The sequence below is a fragment of the Macaca nemestrina genome, chromosome 3 (genome assembly GCF_043159975.1).
Source record: "Macaca nemestrina isolate mMacNem1 chromosome 3, mMacNem.hap1, whole genome shotgun sequence".
NCBI classification, from domain to species: Eukaryota; Metazoa; Chordata; class Mammalia; order Primates; family Cercopithecidae; genus Macaca; species Macaca nemestrina.
Genome location: NC_092127.1, coordinates 31,731,879 through 31,754,965, shown reverse-complemented (window position 1 = coordinate 31,754,965; position 23,087 = coordinate 31,731,879). Strand labels below are relative to the sequence as shown.

General features: G+C 37.5%; 2 long non-coding RNA genes across 2 annotated transcripts in view; one reads left to right on the top strand and one right to left on the bottom strand.

Moving 5' to 3' along the window:
• The window catches only part of LOC105488627 (uncharacterized), a 195,858-nt gene that overhangs the window by 69,843 nt on the left and 102,928 nt on the right, over nucleotides 1-23,087 (bottom strand). The gene's annotated exons all lie outside the window — the stretch shown is intronic.
• The window catches only part of LOC139362298 (uncharacterized), a 50,796-nt gene continuing 31,420 nt past the window's right edge, over nucleotides 3,712-23,087 (top strand). The window contains exon 1 of the long non-coding RNA XR_011620873.1: nucleotides 3,712-3,781. This is a non-coding gene — a long non-coding RNA (uncharacterized lncRNA). The remainder of the gene's footprint in view (nucleotides 3,782-23,087) is intronic.

Genomic DNA, 23,087 nt, shown 5'->3' with positions numbered 1-23,087 from the left:
AACTATATAGCCTTGTAGTGTAATTTTAAGTTGAGTAATGTGATGCCTCCAGATTTATTCTTTATCCTTAATATTGCTTTGGCTATGTGGGCTCTTTTTTGGCTCCATATAAATTTTAGAATTGTGTTTTCTAGTCCTGTGAAGAATGATGGTGGTATTTTTAGGGAAATTGTTTTGAATCTGTAGATTGCTTTGGGCAGTATGGACATTTTCACATTATTGCTTATTCCCATCCATGAGCATGGTATGTGTTTCTTTTTGTTTGTGTCATCTATGATGTCTTAAAAAAATATTATTTTTCAAAAAACTTTCAAGTTTATTAACAAAACAGAAAGCATCCTAAACCCATAATTCTACAGGCTTACTAAATGTCAAAATGGTTTCCTATCAAATGGTTTGCAAATAATTATTTTTTAAATAAGTCATTTGTTTCTCTAGAAATGAAACAGTTAAGTTTCTAAACAAGCAAACAAAACTATATAGGGGAAATAATATGAATATTTGAATTATCTAGTTTTGACCTTTTAATTTTCACAAAAAATACTAGTATAACAATAAAATTATGGAGTTATTGAGTTGTAATACAATGGAGTATAATATGTGAATTCACAAAGATAACCATGCCTCTCCAATATCAGTCAGATAATAAAATTAAAACATGATGAATTCCTATCTTCATTGTAATATATCTATTTTTACATTAAAAGTATTATAAAATGTTAAGTCTCCACACAACTGTACACAGTAATTTTTTGACTGAGCATTTACAAAGCCAATAATGGGCCTAAACTCAAATTAGAAGCAATACTTTCCTATTTGACTTCCTACATGATTGTCTGTATTTACATGAGAATCTTTTTAACACTGTAGTCTAAATGAGTATGCATGACGTTAGCAAACTGTCTACTCAACAGTGAATCAGTACTGGAGGCAAGGAATATTGGAATGGGAACTAGTTCAAGAAAATTTCCCAATCCTTCCTTCCTTTCTTCCTTCCTCCTTTCTTTCCTCTCTATCTTCTTTCCCTGCTTCCCTCCTTCCTTCCATGAGATGTGTTCCTAGAAGTTGATTTCTGCTTTATTAGAGCTCTATAAGGGAAATTCTGCTAATCCCTGTACAGTGATTAAGACACCTGTTCCCTCACAGAGAGAATAAACATAGCACAGTAGTATACACACTTGTAACCAAAATTGAACAAGCAAATAAAAATGCAGTGTAAGCCAGGCATGGTGGCTCACAGCAGTAATCCCCGCACTTTGGGAGGCTCAGGCGGGCAGATCACGAGATCAGTTGTTCAAGACCAGCCTGGCCAACATGGTGAAACGTGTTCTACTAAACATCTCTACTAAAAATACAAAAATTAGCCAGTTGTAGTGGCACACAACTACAGTCCCAGCTACTCGGGAGGCTGGGGCTCAAGGAGGATGGCTTGACCTACAAAGTGGAGGTTGCAGTGAGCTGAGATCATGCCACTACACTCCAGCCTAAGTAACAGGGCAAGACTCCATCTCAAAAAAAAAAAAAAAAAAAAAAAGAAGTCATATGAAGGAAAAAAAATGCAGCAGTTTACTTTAATTAGCAGTTGACAATTCAGCAAGGGACATTTCCCACTCTAGGCCTAGTAGTCTCAATTCCACTGTTTACAGTGCATCTGGCTTCTGTAAAGATAATTTCTGGTCTCCAGCACACAGCAGCTTATATTACTAAATATTTTAGATGAGCTCTGTAATCTTGAGGTCATTTCCATCCACTTCAAAATGACTATTTCTCCCAAAAGCTTGTGAGAGGAAAGAGTAAATATAGTACAAACTTAAACCCTTCATATTCAAGCAATTTCTAAATAAATATTTATATATCTTAATTTGATAGTAATGACAATAGTGGCATAGGAAAGTGGTTATGAAAATGACATTTTCACTATGGTAAACTATGAATAAAAACATATTACTGTTTCTGTTTTTGGAATAGGAAGTTTAATGTGCAACTTGGGTGAAATCAGAATGTTTTGTTAATGTACAGTAAAAAATTAAAAATGCCTCATATTCTAGTAATGGGAAAGACAATTATATATCCCCAAACAATAATGCATTGATTATCATTTCACACATATATAGCCACTCAAACTTATTTCCAGTGGATTTAATATAAATACATCTGTCATCTTATTGCTATCAATTCATAGGATTAAAAGTTTTTATTAAAAGTACAATTTCAACTTTCACAGAAGGAAAGGAATTAGAGAAAAAAGATAAAAGTGAAAATGAGAAGTGAGAATCTGACTCAAACTTTTTCTCTCTCTCTCTTTTTTTTTTTTTTTTTTTTTTTTTTTTTTTTTTTTTTTGTGGAAATGAGGCCTAGCTATGCTGCCTAGGCTTATCTCAAACTCCTGGGCTCAAACAATCCTCCCACCTCAACCTCCCAAATTGCTGGGATTACAGATGTGAGCCACCATCCATGGCTGGGAGAATTTGGAAATCAAAAGAAAGAAAAAAAATAAAAATAAAAAGGAAGTGGACTCCACCTGTGCATGGTCCACTTAAAATCTGGGGAGGATCCAAAGATGGAAAAAAAAAAAAAAGAAATTTGGTCCCAGTCAACAAGAATGTAGTGACTAGAATTGCCGAGGTGAAGCCACAGCCATGGAAAATTCCAACATACAAAAGTAATAATGTATCTTTGAATTGGGCATGGTGAATGTTACTCCAGGCTATGAGATTTACAGAAATCTAAGCAGATTTCCAGCTGGAGGTCAGTAGCAGGACCCTGGTCCCTAGGAAGGTGAATGGAAGGGAAGCCATCTTCTAGAGGCACTCGAGTACCAGGCAGATTACCAAAATGGGTATTCAGTTACCATAGTGATACATAAGGAGAGGAATCAATTTGGGGGAGTTTCATTACTGAGTTAGAGGTGATTATAAGGCATTAAAGGTGTGAATTTCTCTCAACACCCTCCCAAAACATTACTAAATTGACAAGAAGGGAAGAGGAACAACTCTTTAAATCCACAAAGACAAAAGAATAGAAGAGAGGGCAACAGTAACTGATTTATATCAGCAAATTTTGGAAAATCTACAAGTATCTAATAAATCCAAACATTTATCTAGCACCTATTTACCTGCTGGATATTTTTATAAGTACTTTAATTGTTGTACTAGTCCTGTGAGTCAGGCAATATTATTATCTACAATTGACTGGTGAGGAAGGCACTGAAAGGCTGAAGAAGTTATCCAAGATCATTTACTTCATAGGTGGCAGTAAAGATTTGCACCAAGGCAGTTTATCCCCAGAGCCTGGACACCTAAACACTATTTGTCATGTTGCTCTGGGTGGTAAATGACTCACAAGGATGCAGAAAGTTCTCATTTACCTGCCTGTCTGGGGAGAAAACTGCATGAGTTAATTTATTATGTTTGGGCCACAGAATCTCAGAAGGACTCAGGAATTGGAGACATGTACTTTTGAAGCAGGTGAAATGGGTGTCTGTGGGATAGCAGGGAAGCAGAAAGCAGAGGACTGGTTAACTCCACTGCCCTCTCTGTACATGAAGTAATTAGTCCTGCAGACCTGGAGACACACATCAAGGAGAGCTGATGTGCTGTACCACAAACTAGGGAAGTCTACAGACAGAATAATGAGATTTCTGGCCTCTTCAGAACTTTCAGATTGCAAATTGCAACAACCAAACCAGAGACTTAAATGGAGAGACCAAGAGAAAACCACATATTCACACTTGGAAGTGGGTTTACTCATTGATATGCCTTCATACTTAAGCCCTACTCAGGTACGCAATGCTTCCTTTTACTCTGTAATATGAATGAACAAGCAAACAAGAACAGAGAAAACTTTTGTAAGACTAGAGATAGAAACCAAAGGGAGAAAAAAAGGAGTAATTTTGTAGGAAGGAGAGACAATGTGGGGAACAGAAGAAATTTTCAGAAAACCTGCAACTACCATTCTCAGAAACATTAGGGGGAAATATTGCCTTCATGACGCAAGAACCTAAGAATGGATTGGGCTTTTAAGCAGAAAATGGGTCAGCTGGGAAGGGAGGAAGGCTGTGGAGAACAGAAGTCGGAAGGGCCTGAAGAGAACTATTTGGAAAGAAGGGCAAAGGGCCACTAATGACTGTCAGAGGTGGAATGCAATAGCTCTGGTAATGGGAAGCTTTACTCCAAAGTCCACTATCTTTTGTGAAAATATATTTCTTCACATTATGTACCAAAAAAAAAAAAAAAAGGAAGCAAAACTATATGTCTTTTCCCAATGCTGTTTCTGCAATGAAAAGAGAAGGGAAGGTGCTCACTATCACTTGAGAAACAGACATGTTATGTGTAGGGAGGAGGATAGAAATTATAATTCTGCAGCGTGTCTTAATAGAAGGAGCACCAACGATGGGAAGAGACATAACTTGGTTGAAATGACAGCTCTAGTTCAATCATGTTGTTTTCACTCTTTGCATTTGTGTCCTCACTGGTAAATGGGGAGAATATCATGTACCACATAGAGTAGGTTACATGAGATAGAAAATGTGAAATGCTTTTCGAATTCTAGTTATATAAGAAAGATAATACCTCCTCCATGGATACTCTACATAGCAACCAAACAAAATCATGACAACTTGCTATTTCCTTGCTCGTTCATCAATGCACTCTTCAGTATATATTTTTGACTGCTGCTAATGACCAGGTACTTTTCTAGATACTGAGGGCACTGTAATGAATGGAACAATCAGAAATCTCGGACTTTACTTTCTTCTGCAGGGGGAGAATGAATCAATCATAAGACAGGTAGCATTTCAGACTGAGATAAATGCTATGGATTAAAACAGAGAGCAAGAACAGGAAGAGCAAAGTGGAGAGCTTACAAGTTTAACTAGGACGGTAAGGGAAAGCCTCACAGAAAAAGGTAATATTTAAGTAAAAGTTAAAGGAGTTGAAGAACAGAAGCACATAAATATCTTAGGAAAGGATTTTTCAGGCAGAAGAAAAAGTGACAATGCCCCAAGGCATGGTCTGGTCTAGCTGGCTAAAGGACCAACAAAGAAATCCGTTCAGTAAGAGAAGAATGAACCAGGGTGATAGTAATAAATAAAGTTGGAAGTGAAAGGGTGAGGGATAGAGCTTGTGAGCTTTAGCAGGGATTATAAGACCACTGGCTTCTACTCTTCATGAGAAGGGATGCCAAAGTTGGGTTTTGAGCAGAGGAGTCGATAGTCGCAATTATTTGTTACAAGGATCACTATGGAAAATCTATTGATAATAGACTATTGGGAAACTGGTCAGACATTTAGTGCAATTATTCAAGTCAAAAGTGATAGTGGCCTGGTAGTGATGGAGGCGATGAGGAGTAGTTGGATCGTGGATGTATTTTAAAGGTAGAGCCTACAGGAATTGCTGACTTCAGATGAGGTATGAGACAAAGGAAGGAATCAAAGATAACATCAAGGGTTTGGGCCTCAGTCACTGGAAAAATAAAAGTTACTATCAACTGAAAGGAGACAGGCTGTGATAAGAACAAGTTTAGAAAGGGAGGTGAAATCAGGGGTCATATTTTGGACGTGTTAAGTTTGAGCTGCCAATTATAAATGCAAGCAGAGATATTAAGCAGGTAGCTGGATATATGAGTCTGGAGTTCAGGGGAGAGGACCAGGCTAGAGATACAAATTTGCAGTTGTCAGCATATACATAGAATTTATAGCCATGAGACTGGATGCGATCACTAATGGAATTAGTATAAAGGGAAGGAAAAAAAAAAAAAAAAACAGATGGAAGGACTAAGCCCTGGACACTGCAGTGTTACAACTAACTAAATCAATGGAGATAGAATCAAGGAAAGCAAAATTATAAAGATTTTCTCCCATGAATAAGCAGAGAAAAACTAGAACTGTGCCTGGACAAATTGTTTGCCTATGTTGAACAAGCAATTAATAGTATTAAATGTGTAAACACATCCAGTCTGCAGAGAGGAAAATAGAGATCTGCAAAGTCAGGTTAAGAGGCAATTTTCCTGACAATTTTCCAATTCCTGTGTGACCCAGCTGTATTTTATGTCCTACATTTTTATGTTCCCCGTGGATTCTTTCAGTTAAATCTCTTATTACCCAAGCTAGTTTGAGTGGCCTTCTACTCTTTATAAACAAATTACCCCTGACAACAAATTATTTTACCTTCTGCACCCAAAAACCACTCTAGCTTAAATTGTTCTGCCTACAACTTCAATAATGGTAGAAGCCTAATACACGCAGCCTCATCTTGCACCCAGGCTACAGCTGGACATCTGACCCAAAAGGAATCATAAATGCTTTAAGCCAAACGTTTTGTCTCTGGAAAATTTAAATGAAGGTCACAGACAAGTAAATTAAGAGTCACAGTTCATGTGACCTATAAACTCACACGGCGCTATAGTGGAAATAAATCAGAACAAGCCAGAAGCATATGCAACAGGAAATTAAGGGAAGTAGAGAAGTCTTTTGTAAGCAGAGAAACTAGGCGAGCACAGAGAAATTAGATGGCATCTATCTAGTTGGGTGGCATAGATGCACAGAGAGAAGCAGGGATAAAAGACTCCAAGACTCAAGAGTAAATTATCTTCTTAAGCTGCCATGCTTGCTGTATTAGATAACTAAAACATTTTGGCTTATTTTACAAAACATAAAGAATACATATGCTTCATCAAATGTTTGAAAGATTCATAATGCAACCCAAAATGCATGTATTTCTTTATGTTTTTTAAAATGTTAAAGATCACTTTATTACTCCTTAGCCTTTGATACTAGAATCTGAATTGAACTGTTCTTTTTTTTTTTTTTTTTTTATACTTTAAGTTCTAGGGTACATGTGCATAACGTGCAGGTTTGTTACATATGTATACTTGTGCCATGTTGGTGTGCTGCACCCATCAACTCGTCAGCACCCATCAACTCATCATTTACATCAGGTATAACTCCCAATGCAATCCCTCCCCGCCCCCCCCCCCCCCCGTGATAGGCACCGGTGTGTGATGTTCCCCTTCCCGAGTCCAAGTGATCTCATTGTTCAGTTCCCACCTATGAGTGAGAACATGCGCTGTTTGGTTTTCTGTTCTTGCGATAGTTTGCTGAGAATGATGGTTTCCAGCTGCATCCATGTCCCTACAAAGGACACAAACTCATCCTTTTTTATGGCTGCATAGTATTCTATGGTGTATATGTGCCACATTTTCTTAATCCAGTCTGTCACTGATGGACATTTGGGTTGATTCCAAATCTTTGCTATTGTGAATAGTGCCACAATAAACATACGTGTGCATGTATCTTTATAGCAGCATGATTTATAATCCTTTGGGTATATACCCAGTAATGGGATGGCTGGGTCATATAGTACTTCTAGTTCTAGATCCTTGAGGAATCGCCATACTGTTTTCCATAATGGTTGAACTAGTTTACAATCCCACCAACAGTGTAAAAGTGTTCCTATTTCTCCACATCCTCTCCAGCACCTGTTGTTTCCTGACTTTTTAATGATTGCCATTCTAACTGGTGTGAGATGGTATCTCATTGTGGTTTTTGATTTGCATTTCTCTGATGGCCAGTGATGATGAGCATTTTTTCATGTGTCTGGCTGTATGAATGTCCTCTTTTGAGAAATGTCTGTTCATATCCTTTGCCCACTTTTTGATGGGGTTGTTTGTTTTTTTCTTGTAAATTTGTTTGAGTTCTTTGTAGGTTCTGGTTATTAGCCCTTTGTCTGATGAGTAGATTGCAAAAATTTTCTCCCATTCTGTAGGTTGCCTGTTCACTCTGATGGTAGTTTCTTTTGCCGTGCAGAAGCTCTTTAGTTTAGTTAGATCCCATTTGTCTATTTTGGCTTTTGTTGCCGTTGCTTTTGATGTTTTAGACATGAAGTCCTTGCCCATGCCTATGTCCTGAATGGTAACTGATTATTCTGTGGGTTGAGTGGAATTGGCCGGGCAGATCTTGCTTGGGGTCTCCCTGGAAGTACAGTCAGATGTCAGCTGGAGCTGCAGTCATCTGAAAGCTCAAATGGGCTGGACATCAAAACAGTTCATTCACACGGCTCGCAGAGATGTGGGCTGTTGTCTTACTTGGGGCTGCCAGCTGGAGGGCCTACATGTGGTCTCTCCATGTGACTTGGACTTCCCACAGTATGGTGGCTGGGTTCCAAAAGAAAGCATCCCAGGGGTAAACGTTCCAAAGACCCAGGCTTCTTGCAACATAGCCTCAGAAGTCCCAGAAAGTCACTTCCACAGCAATGCACTGGTTGAGCCCGTCACCAAGGCCAGCCCAGTTTCAAAGGGTTGAGATTTAGACTCCACCTTTTGATACGAAAAACAAGATGTACATAGAGGGAAGGAAGGAGGCTACCAACCACACCTTCATCTTCTGTCTCCCATCCTAGCATCTCTATTCCAGTGTGTTAGAAGGGAAAATAACTCCTACAATTACAGTAAAATTTGTTATTTTGTTGTAAAAAAAAAAAAAAAAAAAAAAGACTCCAAGACTTTATAGTTCTATGGCAAGGGGATCCTCTTAGATTGGAATTCCAGCCTTGGCCTCAGAGGGCTGACTGTGTTTTGCATTTTGTTTTTGGATATTTACAAACTTTTGTCACTCTTTCAACAAACCTTTGGAGGGACTGCTGTTGCTTTCAATTACAGCCTTGACCAGCTGAGGAAGACTTCAAGGAGCTTCATGAGTTTGGACTTGAAGGATAAATTTTTGCTTGAAGGATTTTTGTGTGTGTGTGTGTGTGTGTGTATTTGGAAAGGTAAGGGAATGGCTAGCAATAATAGTTACCATGTACTGAGTACCTCAATGTATGCCTAGTGTTTACAAACATTCTCTCATTTAATTCTCATCACATCCCCATAGAAAAGGTATTATTATCTTCATTTGACAAATGAGGACTAGAAAGGTTTAATGAATCCCTAGATTATACAGTCAATAACTGGTATTGTCCGGGAGCCACCTCTGGTCTGTCATACTCCAAAATTCTCTTAAACATTCTGCTATAATGTTTCCAGTTTGGGGAAATAACAACAACAAAAATTGGAATCAGGCTTATGGGACAGCCAGTGACAAAGCTGGTCTAATCACAGGAGCAATTATCTATGTGCTAGGAAGCAATGGAAAATAACATATGAACATGAATATGTCTGAAAAATGGTAAGAGAGTAGATAATATGTGCTCTCACTACATAAATGACAACCATGTGAAGTAATGCATTTGTTAATTAGCATGATACAACCATTCCACAATGTATATGAACTTCAAAACATAATGTTGTACATGATAAATACATATATTTTACCCGTTAAATAATCCATTTGAAGTAAATAAATAAAGCAATTGAAAAAAATGAAAAAATACTACAGGGTGCCATGAAAGCTCAGTAGATGAACTTCTACTTTATATTGCATACTATTTAGTATAGCTATTTTAAGTTATTAAGTATGAAGATAATTGATACCATTAAAGCAAATTCTTAAAAGTCTCAAATGGCAGCAATAAATGTAATGTCTTATTGGAAAAAGGGACAAGATGCCTCTGAAGCCATATTTATATCTGTACCCTTGACTTTGCCCTTAAATTTTAGAATTAATTGAACTTGGCATCACCACTTAAATATCTAATGCTATATAAAATATAACATAACCAAAGGAGCATTGATTATGTGGCCAAACACATGCCCACCTTCTACCTCAATGTTCCCACCATCCACCCAGGCTCTCAATTCCCAAACATAAGAATTACTCTCATATCTTCCTTTCTCTGTCCATCCTCCTTGTCCAGGCAAAAGAAATCTCGACTGACTCTACCTTCAGATAATTTCGAATCTCTCAAGAGCTCTCTCACTACTACCACCAGGCTATTCCAAGTCAAATGGTTACTCCACTTAACCACTGCACAAGCTGCTATAGTGAATATACGTCACCTTATTCTACGTGTAGCTTATGAAACCTTTCTTACATTTATAGCATGCGCCATGAAAACTTGCTTCCTGCTCTAGGAGCTGAAATTACAGGATGCGCATTTCCATAGCTTTTATTCTTATGGAACTTCAGAAACCAAAGACAACTCCCAGGACCTTGAGTCCAAAGCTAGTGACCCATAGAAGTAGACAGACTAGAACATCTCTGGGGAGGAGTCAATACCCAGAGAAAGAATACTGCAGGGCTTCTAGGTGTGCGGAACTGGGTGAGACCTCAGCTGCAGCCTGGTCTACCAGCTGGGTGATGTAATTCTCATTGTGTTTCTGTCTGTTTCCCCAGCCTTGCTGGCAATTCTCTAGGTTAATCAATATACTGACCAGAAAATATAACTTTCTGCTTAAACCAGCCAAAGTTGGTTTCTTTGCTTGCACTTAGGAACTCATTGAGTAATGCTTCCTTATTCATATTCATCCTGCACAGAGAAGCCTGAATGAGTGATCTGATCCTGTCACTCCCTGGCTTATACCAACCAGTGGAATCCCAGCACACCTAGAATGAGAGATGGCTCCTTAAACGAAATCATGTAGGGCCTACAAGACCAATATGATCTGACCTGAATGTGTCCTACAACCTTCTTCTTGCCACTGGGTCATTTGTTTCCTATACATCATTCATATTGACTTTCTTTACATTCCTCAGACACAAAGAATTTATTTCTTCTACAGATTCCTGCAGTTACCCCTCATTCTGGATGAATGTCCTTCCACAGATTTTCACATCCTCAGCTTTTTGGTAATAGTGATGTCTTACCTCATAACACCTCCTCCAATGAGCCTTCCTTAACTATCCAATCCTATCACACTCTGAAAATTGCCCAGGTTTCTTTCTTGGCACTTATCACTGTTAGAAATCACTTTGTTCTTTTATTCGTTGACAGTATTGTCTGCCCTTCCCTGTCCCACCTGATGCACACATATAAGCTTAAAGAGTGAATATTTTGTTCACATCTATATTTCTGGTGCCTAGAACAGTGTCTGGTCCATAGGTTGGCACTCTGTGTTGATAAGAAGTAAACCTGAAAGTTTATAAAACCCAAAGGAAAACATAGCAAATTTGATATCTATTTGACAAAAAGAAAAGCTTCAATGCTTATTACCTACAAGGGGGTAGTCAAGTAGATACAATAAAAGATGTTCCATGTGATATAACACAGAAGAACTAGGATAATGGTGCTGTCAGTTTTTAAATGGATATTTTGAAGCCCAAAGACTCTGAAACATGAGCACCACAGTTTGGGATTTTATTTGAGTATACTACCTATAAGAATTTATGGTATTTGTAAAAGAAAGTCATAGGAAAAATTTGATGAGAAAAAGACTTTTAGAAATGCACACAACATAAAGAATTTCAGACAGTTAATATGTGCAATCAATCAGGTTTGGATGCATCTTTACAAAGGAGAATTTTAGACACTTAATCTTAAATGAAGACCCAGGATCCCCGGAGAAATTCACAATGAAATAAGGGAAGTCATACAATTCCAGGCAAATTTTTCTTGTGATTCATACCTAATCCAATTCCTGAACTAAATAGACATACTTATGCACATATGATTGATCACCTGGTAAAATGCTCAAGGAAACCTTCGTTCTTCTCTGGAGAAGGAGGAAGAGGAGGAGGAGAAGGAGGATGAAGAGGAGAAGAAGGAGACAGAGAACATTTTTGCTGCTCTCCTTGTAGGTACATACTTCCATAAAGCCAGAGTTACAACTCTAAATTCCTTCCTCCTCATTTTTCTCTCCACTGAAACATGTCTTCCCTTCCAAAGAATGACAGCTTTCCTTTTAAGTATTTGCATCTGAGTTCAAAACTCAAGCAAACATTTTTTTTTTTTTTTTTTTTGCCCACTGGTGCTTCTTGTTTTTTGTATAACAGAGCACACTGTACATCTTAGAATAAAAGCATAGATTCAACTCAACCTAATTGAATAAAGATAAAACATTGGCTTACTTACATAAGCAATTTACTTGATAAATTTAAAATAATGCATAAATTGCAGATGTTCAACCAGTACTGCAGAGATACCATATGTCAGCTTCCATTCTGATTCTTTAGATAATCAAATTTGGAGTAAAGGGAGTAAAATTAGCTGCTAATAAATTAAACATGACTAGTATCTCATATCTTGAGACAGACCGAAGAACACATCCTATCCATTAAGCATTAGCAGTGAAAGTGAAGAAAGAAAATAATTTGCAGAGTATGTCACAACAAAATAGTTCAAGCAGATCCTTAGATTTATGAGATGGCTTCCTCTATCCTTTATTTATGAATCAAATCCAAAATGGATGAAGAAATTACTTGTCAAGGACAGAGTGGAGGTAAATCGGAGCTTTTTTTCTTCTGCTATCTGTCCCACACAGGCAGAATGAAATCAGCTTCCTACAATAGTTCTATAAACAGATCCATCCAGCATATGCAACTTACTGACAACAAATCAATATGCTTTCTGGATTCAGATCTGACAAAGCTTAATAGCAAACAAAAGATAATATTTCTCTGAAACAATTCTATACAATAGTACAAAAGATCTTTATCAAGCTTTTCTTTCTAAATACCATTCATATCCTACCTCTTTCAAAAACGCTGACATTCTGCAGATGTCCTCTGATATAATCTCTATAAGCTCCAAATAGCTTAAATTTACTTGTATATTACCCTAAAATTGTGTCAGCCCGTAGAAAGCTCTATGTGGTTTGCAGAAACTAACATGAATTTTTAAAGATTCTCACATCAGTTTGTATTTATGTACTCCTTATTTGAAAAAATGGCATTCAAAAATTCATGCATACAGTTACATTAAAGGTGGGATTTTGCTAGGTTTTATTATATTCAGAGGAAGTGATTTGATGCCAAAGATATACATTTGTAGTTAAATCACATGTAGATGCACAGTGTCTAGAAATGCATTATTGTCACTAACCTGCTGTTTCATTTTCTGCCTCAGAATGTGAGGAGGAACTTGGAAAAATCCCCTTGCTAAGTATGAGGGGAAAGGTTTCTGGTGCCATCTGTTAAGTTTTAAAGTCCTATATTGTACAGAAGAAAATATTATAAAGTATGTTCTTAATATCAACCTATCTAGAAATTCTGAGAAAGGCTCATCTTTATTTTGAAATTTCCCCACCCTCCCCCGCCAAAAACAATAAACTTAAACTTTGCTAGGAATTTTCACACTGCCTGCATGATAGAGAAGGTCTACCAATGCCCAGATTTGTAAATGAATAAAAAACAACACTGGGCATGGGGTGGAGGGGGGCCTTGTGGGAAAGCTAAATAAAAATTTCTAAATTTAACTGAGAGCATGTTTGACACTGAGCAAACATTATGTTGTATATTAGAGCACCCTTTTATTATAGTCTACGGACATTACAAAAGTAGTGAAGGACATTTTGTAGTATTAAAAAGGAAAATATTATTTTGGCCCAAATCATTATAGCTAAAGATAGAAGTAATGCAACTGGCACGGGAAGTTCCATTGATAACTGGGGTTATGGTAAGAAAATGCATTGTAACACCAATTAAAATAAAGTCGAGTGTGCATAAAAACTCAAAATATATACCTTGAAGCAGATGAAATTAAAAGTTGTCATAATAAAGAGAAATAAGCCCAAACTGTCCTCCAGCAAGGAACCTGTGAGAATAAAGGTATGAGGAAAGATCTATATAGACAAACTTGGATGAAAGAAAGTTCTAGTTTTTCACCTCTTAGCAGATACTGTTTGTCTGAAGACTTTAAGAGAGGCATAGCTATCCGAACCCTCTTCCCTACCCAGTTCATAGGCCATAGGAGGGAAGCTCAGCAAAACCTTTCATCTCAATTCCAGGATTCCCATTTCTACTCTCCTTCCTCCTCATGCTTGCTCCATTGTCCTGGACTGATTTGAGCTCTTCTTGGACTCAAATTTCCACCACCATAATTCTGGCTTTGACATCCATTTGTGGCCAAATTTAATTTTATGACTCTCTAAAATTCTTTCCTGTATTCCTTTGCCTTTTCTGCATAGATTTTGCTTTCTCGACCCCTTGAATTCTGGCATCCCTCAGATAAGAAACGTCTGCCTCAACTTTCAGCACCAAGGAAGTCTACCTGCATTCAGTCAAGCCTCATGTCTCAAAGGGACTGACACAATTAAGATGATGTTTACAATAACATTTCATATCAGTTGAGACTCTTTCTTTGCAAGCTAGAGATCCCATTCTAACGAATTTATATGAAAAGAAACTTACTGGGAGTATTTTGGGAACCCACAGGTCAACAGGGCATACTAATGCATCAGATTTGGAAATGCACAGAGACAGAGACTCACACCCCAGCACTAGAAAGTAAAAATTACGAGCAAGGTTTTCTAGCAAGAAGAGTCTAGTTAGCATGCAACTTCTGGTATAGATAAACATCAATCTTTTTTAGTCTATTATTCCCCTGTTTAAAATTGATATTCCATAGAGGGGGAGTCAAGTTGCCTAGCTTAAGGGATATGACTACTGGATTACAGTGTCATGAAGATATGTTCAAAGGGGAAAACATAAATCCACAAAATAAAACTGAGATGCTCCTTAGAAAGGAGAAAAGGTCAGATGAGCCAATAATAATATAATCATCCATTAGGCATCTAAAGAGAATGGTGGCCTGATCAGAGACTGTATCTAGTACCTATAATTACCTTAAAATTATATTTGTGAACTATTTATTCTGTGTCCGATATATTGTTCAATTAGAATTTCAGAAAACCCCGTTAACTCCCCAAATTCATACACATTCTAATTAATCAAGGCCAAATATCTGACAGCTAGAGCAAGCTATTTTCATTGTAGTGGTAAAGATTACAAGGTTAAAATGGTAACGTGTATGATCAAATTAATCACTTAATATGAATTAAATTCTATTATTCAAGTTAGGCAGTTCTGTATACCTACTTCATTTAATTCCCACAAAATCTCTGCAGGTGGGTATTACTAGACATCTTTAAAGGTGGGAAAACTGAACTTAGAGACCTACAATACATTTAAATTCCTAAAGGCAACAGTATTTGAACCCAGATGTATCTGCCTGTAAATAAAATATGAGTTCCTGTGGAGTAAAATCAAGAAGTGGGGAACATGTGACACATGATTGTGGATCTGACCCAAAGGAAGCTAGGGTATAAATTGATAAGAGGATTTTTCAGTAGATTTAAAAGAAAAAAGCTTTTGCTTATAAATTTAAATTGGGAAATACGGAGATATCAGTCAGCTGGCATACATGTAGCCAACTGCCTATTTAACATTTCCCCTTGCATGTCAAATAGGCATTTCCAAGTTAATATGCCAAAAATGAGACTCTTCATTTCTACCCTCAAACCTCTTTAATCTTTAATCTCTTTAATCTAAGCTCCAATAGTCTGTCCCACCTCAGCTCAGTAAATGGCACTATTATCAACCCACCTGCTCAAAAAGCTCCATCATTAAATCGGTGTATGAAGATTTTATTTTGGAACCATCCTTTCAAACAATAAGTGTCAAGAGGCTTGAGATGATTTTACCTTGTTAATCATTTCATCCCAGCTTCTTGTGACTGGCATAAAGTAGATGGTAAATAAAATGGGTCTCATATTAATAAGAAGTTATGATTTGGATTATGACCAGAGCATCTTAGACTTAAATGTAATCAAAAGCTGGGCAATGGAAAAGTAGAGTCAAAAAAGTGGTTATGCAAGAAGTTAGAAGACACACTAAAAGAATTAAGAGACTGAGAGCACCTGCCTTTTTAACAGAGGACCTTAAAATGAAGGTCCACCAACTCCTCCTCCGAGGGTCCAGATCTTTCAGTTTGAAGGACCTAGATGCTCACATTTGCTGCTCTAGAATTCACATGATTTTCTGCTTCCCATGTTTCTTTCTATGTATTTAAAGCATTCCCTGCCCATAGTACTTACATTTCTGTGAGAGTCTTTGTTCTTTGCAACTATAAAAAGTCCAGGGAAGGGCCAGGCATGCCTGTAATTCCAGCACTTTGGGAGGCCAAGGCAGGTGGATAACCTGAGGTCGAACGTTCGAGACCAGCCTGCCTAACACAGTGAAACCCCGTCTCCACTAAAAAAAAAAAAAAAAAAAAAAAAAAAAAAAAAAAAAAAAAAAAATCCAAGGAAGAAGTAAGAAACAAGCTAAAAAGGAGTGGTGAAAGAGGAAGATTTTTTTTTAATGATATTTTGGATAGGAAAGAAAGAGAGAATTTCAAGAAATAAAGAATTTCTAATGTGATATTGAGAGATGACAACGTGCTAGCGGCCCTCGCTTGCTCTCAGCGCCTCCCCGGCCTCGGCGTCCACTCTGGCCGCCCTTGACGAGCCCTTCAGCCTGCCACTGCGCTGTGGGGGCCCCTCTCCGGGGCTCGCTGAGTTCAGAGCCAGCTCTCTCTGCTTGCAGGGAGGTGTGGAGGGAGAGGCACAGGTGGGAGCAGGGCCGCGGGCAGCGCTCCTGGGCCGGCGTGGGTTCTGGATGGGTGCAGGCAGGATGGCGGGTCTCTGTCTCTTTCTCATTTCCCCTCTTTTCCTCTTGGTTGTCTGGGACGAGCTCCCTCTGGGTGGCCAGAGTGCCCAGGCTAGGTGCCACAAAGTCCTGCCGCAGGTGCCAGTGAGAGGTGAAGCTGGCTGGGCTTCTGGAATGGGTGGGGACTTGGAGAAAACTTTCCCCTCCCTCTAGCTAAAGATTGTAAATGTACCAATCAGCACTCTGTGTCTAGCTAATCTAGTAGGAACTTGGAGAACTTTTCTGTCTAGCTAAGGGATTGTAAATGCAGCAATCAATAGTCTGTGTCTAGCTAAAGGTTTGTAAATGCACCAATCAGCACCTTGTCAAAATGGACCAATCAGCTCTCTGTAAAATGGACCAGTCAGCTCTCTGTAAAATGGGCCAATTAGCAGGATGCAGCTGGGTTCAGATGAGGGAATAAAAGCAGGCTGTTTGAGCCAGCAGTGGCAACCCGCTCAGGTCCCCTTCCACACTGTGGAAAGTTTGTTCTTTCGGTTCTTCACAATAAATCTTGCTGCTGCTCACTCTTTGGGTCCACGCTGCCTTTATGAGCTGTAACACCCCGAAGGTCTGCAGCTTCACTTCTGAAGCCAGCGAGACCATAAACCCACCAATTCGGGACACAATACGTCAAAGTATAGTCAAATGTGTAAAACTTTTAAAAGGGCCTAATGGATATACAATTGGAAAGTTGTAAGTGTGAGGGTGTCTATGTGTGTGAGTGCATACTGTATATGCATATGTTGTGGTGGTGGCGGTAGCAATGTCAGAAATAGTGGGAGGAGGGGAAAAAACAGGAGCTAATGACAGATTGCAACTAACTTAAATGCCAATTTTGTTTTAACTCTTACAATAGATTGAATTGAATTACAAAATATGAATTGATCTTTTTGTTTTACCCTATCTTTAACAATGTAAAACATTAAAGATCTTCACAATCTCTTCTGAGATCTGTTTGCACTTTTCCTAAACATCACTAGCAAAATCATTTCTGCAGATCCCTGTAAGTTTGCTTACTCATTATATTAGTTTTTTTATTGTTGTGACAATTTAACACAGAGTCAGTAGCTTAAATTCACATGGAGTGTGTTATCCTATAGTTCTGTATGTCAAAAGTCTGGTACAGGTCCTAACGGGCTGCAAACAGGGTTTCAGCAGGGCTCTATTGCTTTTTGGAGTCTCTATAAGAGAATCCATCCATTCACTGGCCTTTTCCAGCTTCCAGATCAGGCTCTCATTCCTCAACTCCCAGCCAAGTAAGTAAAAGTGTATTAAGTCTTTTTCACATCACGTCACCTTGACCTTCTCTTCTGCTTCGCTCTTCCACTTTTAAGAACCCTTGTGATTACACTGGGCCTACGTGGATGATGTAAGATATTCTCTTCATTGAAAATAAAAAGCAGATTAGCAACTATAATTCCATGTGGAACCTTAATTTCCCTTTGCCAGATAACAGGGATTAGGATGTGGATGTTTTGGAGACTATTGTTCAGCTTCCCACATTTATGTATCTCTTCAAGGGTGTTGCCTCAACTCCGTCTATTTCAATCCATTCAGTATAATATCTAACATTCACTGAGTGCTACCACGTGCTAATCAGTGTGCCAAACATGTTATGATTTTAGTACCCATATAGAAAATGTGTGGGGGGAGGGAGAGTGGAAAAGGGGGAGTTCACCTTGATTTTTATTTGTCTGCAACTTCCCATTCATACTTCATCTCGGCATGCAGTTCACTTCGTTTCCCTTCCTGCCTTCAGGGTTTTGGGCCAAAAGAAAATAATGTTCTTCTTAGAAACAATATATGAAAATACAATTTTCCTTCCCCAGCACAGTTGCACTTCACTGCAAGTATATGCCACATTGTCACCGCTGCTGGGCATGTGGCTACCTATAATCAGTTTTGTTTTTTTTTAAATTGTTTTTGTTTGTTTTTTGTTTTGTTGTTGTTGTTTGTTTTTTTGAGACAGAGTCTTGCTCTGTCGCCAGGCTGGAGTGCAGTGGCGCGATCTCGGCTCACTGCAACCTCCACCTTCCAAGTTCAAGCAATTCCCTTGCCTCAGCCTCCCGAGTAGCTGGGACTACAGGCACGTGCCACCACTCTCTGCTAATTTTTTGTATTTTAGTAGAGATGAGGTTTCACCGTGTTGGCCAGGATGGGTCTCAATCTCCTGAGCTGTGATCTACCGGCCTCGGACTCCCAAAGTGCTGGGATTGCAGGCATTAGTCACCACGCCTGGCCCAATCTGTTTTTAAAGGAGTAGTTTGTTCTATAATTTGATTTCAAAAGGTTTTGATACTCTAGAATTTAATTTGAATACCTTCATAGGATTCAACTGTGTGGCTGCAGGACCATGCTTTTTTATGGTGTTTTCTATTTCTGTTTCCAGGTAAAACTTTGTTATTATTATTAATGTTGTTTGGTTTAAAATACCATTATGACCATAATCTGAAAGAAAAAAGGGAGGAAAAGTTGGAAGACGTGGGAATCTAACCTTATAGCAAGAGGTAGATGTTAAATATGTTTTTTTCATTGCTCTTCCCCTAAATCCTTTCTTCAGTTTCCTTTCTTTCTTACCCTCTTTTTTCCTTTTTTTATTTCTTCTCTCTTTCCTTCCTTAATCAAAACATTAACAAAGCCCTCTTATATTCAGAGCTTTTAAAATTCTACTCTTCTGTTTTGAGAAACTTGTAAAAATGAGAACATTTTATTTAGAAAAGTTATTAATAAAATAGTAAGCTAAACAAAGAGATCAAGAAATATTTTTCTACATGTTCAGATTATGGTCATGATGGTATTTTAAATTAAAACACAAATTCAATTCCAGTTCAAAGACATAGGAAATAAATGTTTTATGTAAAAAAGATTAAATTTAAAAAATGGATATTTATGGTCTATTACATAAAATTTGAATTTAATTGAAGAATTGAAAAACAAGAACTAAATCAAAGTAAAAGCTTTTTACCATTTTTCCTGGCAGTAAAATATCTTTGTCATAAAGTATCAGAATCTTTAAATTCTTTCCATTTTCTGAGATCAAGCATTTCATTTAAGCACAGACTTCTTTCTCCTAAGGCTGTTAATTATTACCAAGAATAAAGAAGTTATCTACAAATCAGAGATGCACATTGGCACAGAGGATAAAATTTTACATCAATAAATTAGAGATCAAGCAATTGTTACTACAATGATTTAATATTTATTTATTTTTCAAACCAAATGGAATTGGTATTATAAAACAAAAGGTCAGTTTTTTATAACAACCAATACAGGACCAGATATTAAAAAGACTTTGATTTGATGTGTAGGTGTTATTTCATTCTGTGGTACAGCAATTGCAAAATCTATCTATTTCTGGAGTTGCCCTGTACTTACCCTCCCATCACAATGCAGAGAACCCCAATGCTTGGTTAATCACTCATGACTCCCCAAAGGCCAACTTTCAGTGGTACTAAGTGCTGCTTGCTTGTAATGCCCCACTTTCTGTGATTTCTCTCCCTCCCACCATCTTTTCCCACAAACATTTCTTGCTTACCTGATCCACATCAGGAGCTATGTGCTGCGAATTCAAATGTAATAAGGTTGTAAAAAGACTGGGCTCTTTCCCCTACAGAGTTCAGTCAAATGGAGAGAGAGAGACTTATAAAGTGGTAAGTGGTTTCCTACAATGTCTTTCCAATATTTTTGAACGCTCTCCATAAAAAAATAAAAATAAAAAAATAAAAAAAATTAAAAAAAAACATTGTTTCAATATAGTAGATACCTGTATCAGGAGAAAAAATAATTCACAAAGCATTATTTGCTATTGTTATGCATGATATACTCTGATATCCTCTATTTTATTTTTTCTATATCTTTTCTTCAAGCTAACCATTAGGAAATTGTTTTAATGGCCCACTATGTTACAACTCAACATTAGAGAAATATGGCTCTAGAAGATGCATGCAGGCAAACAATTCCAAAAGATAGAGATACAGTATTTTGTATTTACCATGGCAACCCCAATTGTTCAGAAAACTCCGTAGCATAGATTAGCTATCCAACATCCACTAGTTGAATGGATTAATGGATGGTTGGAATAAACTTTTTAATCACTCCCAAACTTTTTACAGGTCATCAGGAAAAGTTTTACTACAGAGGGTAGACTTAGGAAAGATGTGAAAGATTAGCTGTATTTTTCAGAGAAAATTATTACCTAACTGCCTGTAATGATGGAGGCATGAGAAAACATGGAATGTTTGAGATGTAACAAGTAAATCAGAATGACTACCATTTTCCAAGGTGATGAACTCATTCAGCCCCTTAGCTTTAAAAAGCTTTAAATTTTGTTTGTTTGTTTTTTGTTTTTTTGATACTGAGTTTCGCTGTGTCGCCCAGGCTGGAGTGCAGTTGCGCGATCTCAGTTCACTTCAAGCTCCGCCTCCCAGGTTCACACCATTCACCTGCCTCAACCTCAGAGCAGCTGGGACTACAGGCGCCCGCCACCACGCCCGGCTAATTTTTGGTATTTCAGTAGAGACAGGGTTTCACAGTGCTAGCCAGATGGTCTCGATCTCCCGAAATCGTGATCCGCCCGCCTCGGCCTCCCGAAGTGCTGGGATTACAGACGTGAGCCACCGCTCCCGGCCTAAATTTTATCCATATACTGATGATGCACAAATTTATTGATTTAGTCCTGACCTCGCCCTGAGCACCAAACATTCATTTTTAATTATCTGCTTAAACTCTCCATTTGGATATCCAATGTGCATGACAAACTTAACATTTTCCAAGCAAAGACCCTTTATTTCCTACTTTTCCCAACTTACTCCCCTGCCACCTGATATTTCCCATCTTAGTTAATGGGATTATCATCTACACATTCAGTGAGCAAAAATTAAATCTTCCTTAATAGTCTAATCTCACAATCTATTCTTCTCATTGATCAACAAATCTGTTATCTTTACCTTCAAGATACATACGAATTTCACAAATTCTCATAAGCTTACCTACTATTATTTAGTCCAAATCATAACCATCTTTTGCCTGAATGACTGCACTTGTCCTTTAACCGGCCTTTCTGTTTTCATTTTTGTAAGCACACCCCCCTCAAACAAACACACAAACTCTCCTACATAGTGGCGAGAGGGATCTTTTTGAAGGGTAAATTATATCTTACCTTCCTTGCTTGCTACTTTGCATTAGCTTCCCATTGCATTTAGAAGAAATTAAAATACTTATTTAGTCTGTTAAGTTCCTACATATAGTGTGTAGAATGATGATTACAACTACAGATTCTAAAGTCAGACTGCCCGTGTTAGTGACAGGTTTTATCATTTACCAGCTGTAAGTTTTATTATGTGATCTTAGGCAAGCCATTAGTTTTCTCTTTGCTCCATGTCCTCACTTGCAAAATAGTGGTTAATAATAGTTCCTTTGACACACAGATATTGTTAAGATAAAACTAGTAAATGCTTGTTTGAAATAGTGTTTGGCATATTGTATATTCGTTATCATTACTGTTACTGCTCTTCTTGCTAAAAGTTATTATTATACACTACCTGGCCCTACTGACTTTTCAATTTTACTTTAAACCAATTCTCTCCACCCACCCCTGACTATGTTCCAGCTACTGTGAAGTTTTTACTCTTTTGAAAGTCTTCCCACATGTTGTTCTCTTTTCTTAAGACTTTGCTTATCCCAGCTGTTTGTATCGATGAATTACTTCAAGTCTGAGTTCAGATATCACTTCCTCTGGAAGATCCAGCCTACCGAAAATAGGGCTTATTCCATCTCCACACTTTAGTCACTCTATTTCATATCCTCTTTCATTTTCTTCAGAACATATTACCATATTTATTATTTTAATGAATTGCTGTTTGTTTTGTTTTGTTTTGCTGTTGCTGTTTATTATTCATCTCTGACCATGGAAATGTAAGTTCTTCTAATAAAAAATGCAATAGGTGTTCAGAAAAAAATTGAAAAATGACTATATATATATAGATATAGATGTATAATTTATATCCATATATGTATATATATACACTTGCATATATACATACACACACACACATATGTTCCACATTTGATTTAAATCATGAGACAGAGAGGTAAGAATCATGGCTAGACAGGTTTATGGCTTTTGAAAATAGATTTTGTTTTATTCTTTGTCTTTGGATGCCACTGAAGGAATTAAAGTACTAAGGAACTGTAATAACCTAATCAGACTTTTAAGTTTTAAAGACAATTCTGGAAGCAGAGTTAAGGATGGTTTGGAATGGACAAGATTGAAGAATGTTATATCAGTTACAAATTTTTTGAAAACTATTTGAGAAAAGTGTCTAAACTACAGCAACGTTAGTAGAGATAAAATCAAGAACAAGTATAAAAGATACTTAAATGCAATTGCTGAATTCTCATCCTCACTTGCCAGTAAGTACAAATGTGTAACATTTATGATAATATTTCAAATCTGAATACTTCATAACCTGTATGCTGACTCATTAAATACTATTCCCAAATATACCTTACTCAAACCCAGAGGTTCAATAAGAGTACATATGGCAATTAAACATGTAAATTGAATGTAACCTGGTAATTTTCCTTT